Raw genomic sequence first — 10,204 nt, 5'->3', positions numbered from 1 at the left:
TAGTCATTCATTAATATAAGTCAGTGACAACAAATGCGAAACTAAGCCAGATAGCACATGAAAGGGTAGAGGTGGGTTGCAAAGTGGCTTGTAATGTACAAGAAGAGTGGAATAAGTCAGATTACACGGTGAGCCTGATATAACATTTCCACAGGCTGGCACTGACTGACTGATGTGAGGTAATTAGATTGTCTTAAATCTGGACTTTACTGACAATGTTTCATCCATGTAAGCTGCTAGGAGAAAATAATGTTTTTTTTTTCTTTCTGATTTTAAATGAAAATATTAAATAATTAAAATATTAAGTTGACACGCATGGATTTTTGTATTTGTCCTTTATAGCAGCGGTCACCAACCTTTTTTGCTCCACAGCCCGGTTTAATGCCAGACAATATTGTCACGGACCGGCCTTTAAGGTGTTGTGGATAAATACAACAAAATAAAATGATACGACCAAGACAAATATGGTGGTATTTTGTAAATATAATAATAAACATGACTTCAGTATGTAATTGTGTAACTTTATTAGCAGTGTCCTCCCGAAATGCGCCAACAACACTGAGAGTAACATCCTCCTCTCTGCCCCTTAGTGCTCTCTGGATGCTATGGTGACGCGTAAATATTTCTTACAAAATAAGACACACAACTACAACACAGGAAAACACCCAGGGAAACCGAGTTAACGACAAAAACCCTGAAAAACAAAAAACTTTACACCTGAGCCTCAACTCTTGCAGCCCAGTACCAAACGACTCACGGACCGGTACCCAGCGGTCCCCAACCTGGACACCACTATTTTATTTAGCATTTTTCTTCTTCTTTTTAAATTTTGGAACATATTTTTATTGAAAAGTACCCTGATTAATAATTGTGTGCCCAGTAGGCAGGTATGTATTGTGAAAGGATTGTGGTTGAAACACAGGTTAAAGTTCGGGAAATACAACAGGAAGTGATTTAAAAGTGAATCAGGCTAAATAATGCATGCAATAAATAACAGCTGCACATTACTGTAACGGGGTAATAAGTAAGATTTTACTGCCCTGGCGTACAAAATGACCACAATATATCTGGGATGGGTTGATCGATCAATTCCAATGAATCAACGCAGCTTAACAGATACAAATTTCCTCTCTGTTCAGTGGAACCTCAAGACATTCCCTCGCTTCTCCTTACTTCCAGCTTCACCTGCTTCAAGCTGGAGGACAGAGCCGTAAGACCGACTCGCATCACAAGACATTTTGTTCTCATACCAAAAAAGCTCCTTGCGATATTACCTTCAAGTTTCTGTTACTTATCATTACTCTATACTTTTCTTTGACAACCCCACTTCCAGTTGGCACAAGTGTCTTGGAAATAATTAGGAATTCTTAAAATGTCACTTTATGTCAGTTACAACTGGTCTTAGTCATGATTCTGGAGGTGTGGATGGATGATGGAGACTTGTGACTTGACAGCATTTGTGAGAACCACCTGCCAGCTGAAAAGTGCTGAGATACATCACAACAAGCTGCAAAAAACTATGATTTTTATTTTTTTCATTCTTTGTAGTTTGAGGCTACAGTTAAGAGCTCTAAATTCTTAATAATGGCAACTGTTTCAAGGGTGAATATTAAGAGAAGATTTTATCTTTAAGATCAATAAATTTATCATTGTAACTCTTATGAATGATGAATTAGAAAACACATTGACTCTAGAAGAGCACTCACTGATAGATTATTGTGATATATTATATGAAAATAAAACTATACAAAGTACTACAATATTTCCAAAGCTATTAGGATGATTCAATAAGGATAATCTTTCTTGCTGTACCCCTGATGGTGAAATGCCATAAAACTATAACAATGTAACAAGGTTAGTACATCACCATGGTATAGACCTCACTTTATTTTTAAACTTTGTCTAAAATCTACAGCTTAGAAACTGATTCAACTGTGCATTACTTTAGAAAAATGTTGTATAGCTCAAATTGTAAAGGAAGGGTGTTTTTTTTGACTATGCACCACCTCTCCAGTAACCTCCATGAAAATCTGTCAAGTTCTTTTCTACAAAGTTCTGCAGACAAAGTTCTGTCAGTTCTGTCAGTCACAAGGTGTGCTTCAAGTAACTAATGTGTACTCTATGAACCTCCACTTTCTCTTAAATAATTGTTTGACGTCTTGGGCCTCCATCACACAGGCCTAGACTGATTGGCGACCAACTCGCAACCAACTTTGCTTGATTTCCAAGCAAATCATTCACAAAGCAGGTGCTTTGCCAAAAACCTCCTTGTCATTGCTTTGGCCCAAAGCAGATTTCCTCAGTCAATCATAGTTTTTATTGAAGATGGTGACCTTTTGCCAAAAACTCACTAACTAGCCAGTTAGTACTGAAACTTCAAACTGAACTATTCATCTTCAGATTAAAAACGGGAACATTAAACTTTTCACACTTTCACTACGAGTCAGCTAGTAACTGGTAAGTTGTTTCTAACAAGTCAGCGTTTTCCATGCAAGGAAGCCCCGCAATCTGCTGGTTACCAAAGCAATTACAAGGAGGCTTTTTGGTGTGACACACGCTTTGTGAATGATTTCACCAAGCGACAACCAGCAGTCACTCACCAATTGGTCTGGGAATGCAGTTTTTGTTTCCTTGTGACTGATCTCTGGCCCTGTGTGACTAAGGCTCTAGGAATATGTGTTACATTTTACGTGTTTTATGTGTCAGACTATGTCTTTGTCCAAGGCAGTGACTTCCCATAGTAGCCTTTGTGTATGATGTCATGTAAAAGCAGTCTATTTTAATGTTTTCTTTTTTTGTTTGGGATAAGAAGTGCCTACATGTTAGCTAATTAGCGCTGCAGACGCTGCCGGCAAATTTGTTACCTACACACAAATCCAACTGACTGCTTTCTTATCGCCAGTGGAGATGCTAAGATCAGCTAATCAGCGTCTCACTGTATCTTAATATCTGCTGTACAGACTTGACACTTGCATCAGTCTTCTTACTGAACTCACTGAGCAAGAAAGTGGATAAGTCTATTTCTTAAAAAAAAAAAAAAAAACCATCTGGGAAACAGTTATTTCCTTTTGTACTGCATAAATCCCTTTGTGTTTATATTGATTCTCCTCATTACTCTTACTGTGCTACAGATCCCCTTTTCCTAATTTAAATAGGATTATATTTGATTTATTGACTGAAAAGACCTACAAATGTCTACTTTAAATGTCTTTATGTAAAGCTGCCATGCCATGTCAAGCTATAAAAAAATGATAGCGTCCATTCACAGCTCATTTAGCAAAAAAGATAATATCTCTTCACATACCTACCCGACAAAGTCACCGAGCCTCTGACTAATTTGCTTTATGACTTAGCCTGCTTCTCCGTGTCTGTGTGATAAGCTATGATAGTCACCTAATCTTGTAACTTCTGGCAGCTGTGAGCTATCTCATCAATTAAAAATTCCCACAGGAGGATCAGATCCCAAAAGGAATTACTAAAAAATATTATCCAATTATGATCTCCTTACAGCTGTGTAATTATGCTTGACCACAGTTCATGCTGCTGTGTGACGAGATGGAGAGGTAGCTGAAGTCCATCACTTTTTAATTAACCTGGATGAATGTGGTTTTAAAAAAAGCAAGAAACTTGCACTGGCCTGGTCCCGTGTGATCCCCAACCTGTGACATTTACTGAATAACTACAGCTGAGGTTGTGCTGACTTCTGGAAATGACTCATTTTTGGTTAAATGAATGTAAAGGTGTGATGTAAGCTGTGGCTGACTGAATTCATTTTAACACAAGTGGTTTCTACACTCATTGTCTTTAGAGGTGGGCAGATCGATCCAAATATTGATAGTAGCGATGTCGGTGTTGGTATTGGTAACGGATCGATAGTAGCGTGTTAGCATTGATACTTTGTTTCTATTCTCTAGGTTCAGTATGTAGCCCTCTGACTTGTGTTATATAAATTTTTTCCTTGGAAATAAAAAATATATATACCTCACACATGCACTATTGAAAAACGTCTGAACCTTTTTGTGTTGACTTTAAACAACAAAAGTTTAGAGACAGGCACACTTACACTTCATTTCGTAAAAAAAACCCAGTTTCAAAATGTGTAAAAAGTTGAAAGGTGTGTTTTGTTGTACATTACTGTGGAAATTAAAAATAATGGGCATTTAGTGCTCATTAAAATGTGTTCAGAAATAGCAAATTAATGATGATTCATCTCAATAAATCACGACACACCACTCTCCACTACAAAAGCTGCTTTATAGGTTAGTATAAGTATCGGTATCGATATTGGTATCGGCAGTACTGGCCCTGGGATCGATACCAAAATTTGCAGTATTGAACGGCACGGTTTTTCTTATAGCCCTGGTGAGTTATGTGGTTGCAAAGCATGAAGAAAGTTGAGTGTGTTTCTAAAAAAAAAAGCACATAAATAAATGGAGCATGCTACACACGTCCTGTGTAATGGATGAGACGCATGCTGATGGAATGTCCTTCGGTTCCAGGGAGACTCCAAAGTGCACGAGGACCGGGTCCAAAACGGACAAGAAGCAGCAAGTTGCAAAGCAGGCTTATCCACCTTTAGTGTCACTACTTGTCCCTGTTTATATTTTCTGTCTCTTTGTTTGCTTGTGTACCGACACACCGCTCTGTGCTGCCTGCACCTACAGCACCTCACATCACTATGCTAACTCCTCTCTATGGACTTAAAAGCTTTTTCAATGCGTCTGAAAATATTTATGAATCTAAACACAGTTATTTTGCCCCGGGAACTGAGTGCCAGTGGTGAATGCCTGCAGAAGCCGACCTATAGAGTCATATTTGCAGACTCAAGCATAAAAGTCCATTTGGATGGAGACTATTGACTCAGTATTGGGAGGATGGCTAATGGCACTAAAAGAGCATGTTTTTGTGCTGAGATGGATTAGGTTTTCCCACCAGCACACAGCGTGCCGTGCCGCCCATTTTCAAAAACATGAGCAGGACTGTATAATCTTAAGGGACAAATAATTATTGCGTGTACAAATGCAGTGTGTGTATGTGTGTCTGTGTGTGCGCGCAGGTGGCTTTGATTGATTTTCAATCCATTCCTTCTTTTTCAGCTCAGCTGCGAGGCACATTGTTTAAGGTCTATTTCATATTGTAAATTAATTATTTTCTGCTGGAATTGTATTAGTGTGTGTGCATATGTGTGTGTTTGAGTGTCTGCTCTACACGCATTTACTTTGTTATTGCAAGCAAAATGACATGGCACAGTATTATTTCCCATCTACCATATCCAGACCTCACGCGTGTGTTTTTTGTTGTCGTTGTTGAATGCATCAGCTCCACGGCTGCTGCAAATGCATCTCCAGTGTCAATCACATTTCTTTGAATTTGGAAGACGGAGAGCAGGAGATGGAGGGAGGAGGCGGGGGTGGGGGTTATAAAGTGGCTACTTCTCACTCACAGTTGCTTGTTAAAAAAATAATAATAATAATCAAAAATCAAAAATCTTTAAATGCAGTTGTGTGCACTGGAAAGCCTCTGTTCGCTGAATTTCAAAATACCTTTGGCACCACTGTTTTTTTTTTCCCTCCTGTGTGTATACAAGCTGCAAGCAGTCACGCAGCTGTTTCCATGGCAATATCTATCTGTGTGAGGAATTCATTAACCCTTTCTCGCAGGAGTTCCATGTAGAAATCCCACGTAGAATACAGATGGGGGGTGTGGGGGGGATGCTACAGTGCTATTTTTGACAAAACCTACTATTTATGAAGTGCAACGCATTTTTTTTTAGTATATAGTGGAGAATCCATGTCTGCTTTAGTATTGACATCCATTGTTCTGTGTTATCCAGACACCAAAGGCTGTGTTGCAACAGGCTCTGACATTTGAATGTAAGGAAAACTGAAGTGATGACACTTTGAATGCAAATAAGGGCATCACATGAGCTACCCTTTGCCAGATGGATAGCAGAATAACCCTTTGCGGCTTGAAGCCATCCTCAGAGAAATATAGTAAGGCTGCGTTTGATAAAAGATAAATCAGTGGCATGCTGAAGTCCAGAAGGAGAAATATATATATGGCACGTGCATGCCAACAGCATGTCCTTAGAAACTGTTACATCCGCTTACTCTAACACTAAGACAAAGACTGAGCCTGCTAAAGACTTCATTGGGTGTTGTAGGCATTACAGACATGCTACTTTGATATTGATAGACCATTGAAGAAGATTAACCTGATGCCAGACCTTTACAAACACTTAATTATTCATTGTGATTGTATCAATGAAAGGCCACAAAGGTCTGCTTAAATATGACCCCCGCCCCCCCCCCCCAAAAAAAGTGCTATAAAGTGAAATGCACTGAGGGCTGCAGAGGGACACGGGTGAGGTAAGGGACAGAATTACAGATTCCTATTAGTGCTTCTCCTCCATCAATAGCTATTTAGCATCAAGTGTTGCGCCTCGCCCATGCTAATTTTGGAGCTGGCGTGCCATGTGACTGCTTGAGATGTGCACTCGTCTGGTGTGTGGAGGACAGATGAGCGTTTCAGGCCAGTTAGTTGTGTGTCGCCTGCAGGGGTTGCGAGCCTTTAGTTTTGTCACTTCAAAGAATGAACAGGTAAGAGTGTGTTAAAGCTGCCGGCCTCCTGCAGATGCTGCACAGAAACACACGGGGTGGGTGGGTGAGGGGGATTATTTTACAATTATGATGATACATGTAACCTTTGCTTAATCTCATTAATTATTCAACTCCCCCACCCCCTCCCCGAGGACAAGTGCCACATGTCATCATTTTTTATCTTTAAAAGAAAAAGAAAGAAGATACATACTACATTTTAGCTCATTTCCTTCAGGCTATCTTGTTTTTATGGCCAATCAGAACATATCTGTTAATTTCCAGTTATGTCGGAATATGCTGCTGTGAGCTCACCAAACATCAGAAATAAACAAATCGAGCCGTGTGTGGAACACCCAGTGTGTTCACTTTTGATGAGCGTGTTTAATAATCACCAACAGATGCCATTCACGCCAGTCTGAGGTCACGAATCACAAGCAGGATTTCCACTTAGCATCCTGCAGTTCATACTTTATCTGAGCAGAGGTGGATTATTCATGTGATGCATCTGTCTGACTTGTTTACATGTATTTTTTTTCCTTTCTCCCCTGCAGTAACCCGAGGCGGACAGAACGCAAGCATTAACGCGCATTTCTTTCTTTCTTGTGTGCAATCCACGGTTTGAGTGTAAACAGCGCTCCTCACAAGTATTTGGAACACTGCGGTGCAGTTCAGCCTCAATGAGCAACACACTGCACTTTGATTGGGCTTTCTGTGGTAGCATAGCAACAATTGCCTGGTAGCCTGCTTCAAGGTAGTGCTTCAGAGTCGTGTGCCGTGTGCTTTCAAAGCCTCCGATCTCATCGCTGCGGTCAATGAGCGGCGTGATGCACACTGATGTTAAACCTTGGTTCTCTCAGAGGTTTGCAGCGAGTGCGAGGTGGTGAGCTCCTGCAGTGCCGCTTTGACCTATGAGTGTAATCATAGTTTATTATGGCGAACAGAGGAAAAATCATAGAAAAGTCATGCAGTGCATACATCCACTGCCAAAACAAAATGCTCTGCTGCACCTGGCGCTGTGCTTTTGCATGGGCTAAATGCTTTAGCTCTGCTCTGACTCTAGGAGCCTTTTGGAGGGCTGTCCAAGTCATTCTTAATTAGGTCATGAGTCAGGAGGGCAGCAAACCTCAGTTTGGCTTGTGTGTATCTGCTTGTGTTTGAAGACCTGAAATCACCTGTGGATCTTTGAATGCTGCTGTCAGACTTGTGTGTATATTTGCACTCATCTTGATCACATCACTCATATATATAAATGCACTATATTGCCAAAAGTATTCAAAAGTATTCAGGTGTTACAATCACTTCCATGGCCCCAAGTGTGTAAAATCAAGAACGTAGACATGCAGACTGCTTCTACAAACATTTGTGAAAGAATGGGTCCCTCTCACAAGCTCAGTGAATTCCACAGTGGTACCATGATAGGATGCCACTTAACAAAGTGGAAGCAACTGGGAACAACTAAGCGGTGAAGAGATTCACCATGTAAAATCACAGAGCAGGGTCAGTGGATGCTGAGGTGCATAGTGCGTAGAGGTTAGCAGCTTTCTGCAGAGTCAATTGGTGCACACCTCCACACTTCATTTGGCCTTCAGATTAGCTCAAAAACAGTGTGTAGAGAGCTTCATTGGAATGGATTACAATGGCCAAGGAGCTCCATTCAAGCCCAATATCACCAAGCACAATGGTGTTGTAAAGCACTCCGCCACTGGACTCTAGAGCGGTGGAGACGAGTTTTCTGGAGTGACGAATCACGCTTCTCTGTGTGGCAATCCAATGGACAAGTCTAGGTCTGGTGGTTGCCAGGGAAATGATACTTGTCTGACTGCACTGTGCCAGGAGTAAAGTTTGGTGGATGGGGGATTATGGGGTGGCTTGTATTTCAGGGGCTGGGCATGCGCAGAGTCCTGACCGCAAACAGATAGAAGACCTTTGGATGAATTAGAACAGAGACTGCGAGCCTGGCCTTCTCATCCAACGTCCATGTCTGACCTCACAAATGTGCGTCTAGAAGAATGGTCCCAGAAACACACTCCCAAACCTTGTGGAAAGCTTTCCCAGGAGAGCTGAAGAGCTGCAAAGGGTGGGTTGACATCATATTAAATGCTAAGGATTTAAAATTGGATATATGCATGTGAAGGCACATGAGCAAATACTTTTGGCACATATTTATGAGAATATTGTAAAGCCTGGTTTCTAGTTTCAGACCACCATTGCTATCTTTCCAAATATTCAGCCTCTTCAGGTCATCAAGCTTCTGTCCTTAAAGTAGTCACAGGGATCCCTCTTACAGTGAGAATGAACAAACATGAGCTAAAGCTTTTGTTTCACCTCACAGTTAAGGACTTCATTGCTGTAAATTAAACCCCTTCGTGAGAAGCCTTGATTGTGTTCTTTAATCAGAGGGAGTGTAAAAAATCCCACAACAAATTAATGTTAAATGAACTCTCATTAAGTTCCCTCCCCCCACCACCATTGAAAACACACCTATCCACTCATGTCCCAGACTGATGGTGAAGTTGTATGAAGAAATGATAAAGCATGTTGTCTAAACACTTGAGTTAAACATACAGCATCATGTGTTACTAAGAGTCGATTGGGGCCTTTGACTGATGCCTATGAACAGCAAGAGGAAAAGCGAGTGACTGGAAGGCACCAATGCATTAACCATGTGATACTATTTATATCTGAGGAGCAAGGGTGACCCACTAACTCACACGTGTTATGCAACATATGAATGGACCAAAAAAAATGTGCATGGAACATGCACATCTCAGGGACTTGGGTCTCCTTGTCATAGATCTCAATGAGAGTTAATCGCATTAATCGGGGAATGTTGTGGATGGGAGAGAAAAACTGTATAATGTAGAGAGCAGACTGTGCATGCCCAGACACTGGAAGTATTCATCTAGCTTGCTGTCACACAGGTTTCAACTCCATATTACGCTCCATTATGTACTGCCACTGCTCCACTGTGGCTCACCAACGTATCCTATGAGAGCTGAACTGCCTTCAAATGAAACACATGCGGACAAGTAGCACTTATCAAACCTACAATTCCTGTTGCCTTGGCACATAGACATGAGCAGACCAATTAAAAATGAGAATACATTGAGCTGGTTTGTCTTCAAAGAAAAAACTTGAACATTTTAGCGTTGAATGTCTCGCTTCTTTTGAAACCAGATATCACACGTGAGGGATGGACCCAACTGAAAACGTTCGCTAGTTAATCACAAGTTAGCCCCACTCGAAACCATTCCCTGTTTTGTCATCAGTTTGAGTCCAAATAGGGCTATATTCAAAATAATGAACGTTATATTATATTAAATATACAAGGTGGGCCATTTACACCGTAATAAAATGGGAATGGTTGGTGATATTAAAGTCCTGTTTGTGGCACATTAGTATATGTGAGGGGGCAAACTCCTCAAGATGGGTGGTGACCATGGTGGCCATTTAGAAGTCGGCCATCTTGGATACAACTTTTGTTTTTTTCAATAGGAAGAGGGCCATGTGACACATCAAACTTATTGGTAATGTCACAAGAAAAACAATGGTGTGCTTGGTTTCAACATAACTTTATTCTTTCATGAGTTATTTACAAGTTTCTC

The sequence above is a fragment of the Oreochromis aureus genome, linkage group 10 (assembly GCF_013358895.1).
Source record: "Oreochromis aureus strain Israel breed Guangdong linkage group 10, ZZ_aureus, whole genome shotgun sequence".
In the NCBI taxonomy this organism is placed as follows: Eukaryota; Metazoa; Chordata; class Actinopteri; order Cichliformes; family Cichlidae; genus Oreochromis; species Oreochromis aureus.
This window is presented reverse-complemented; position numbering follows the sequence as displayed.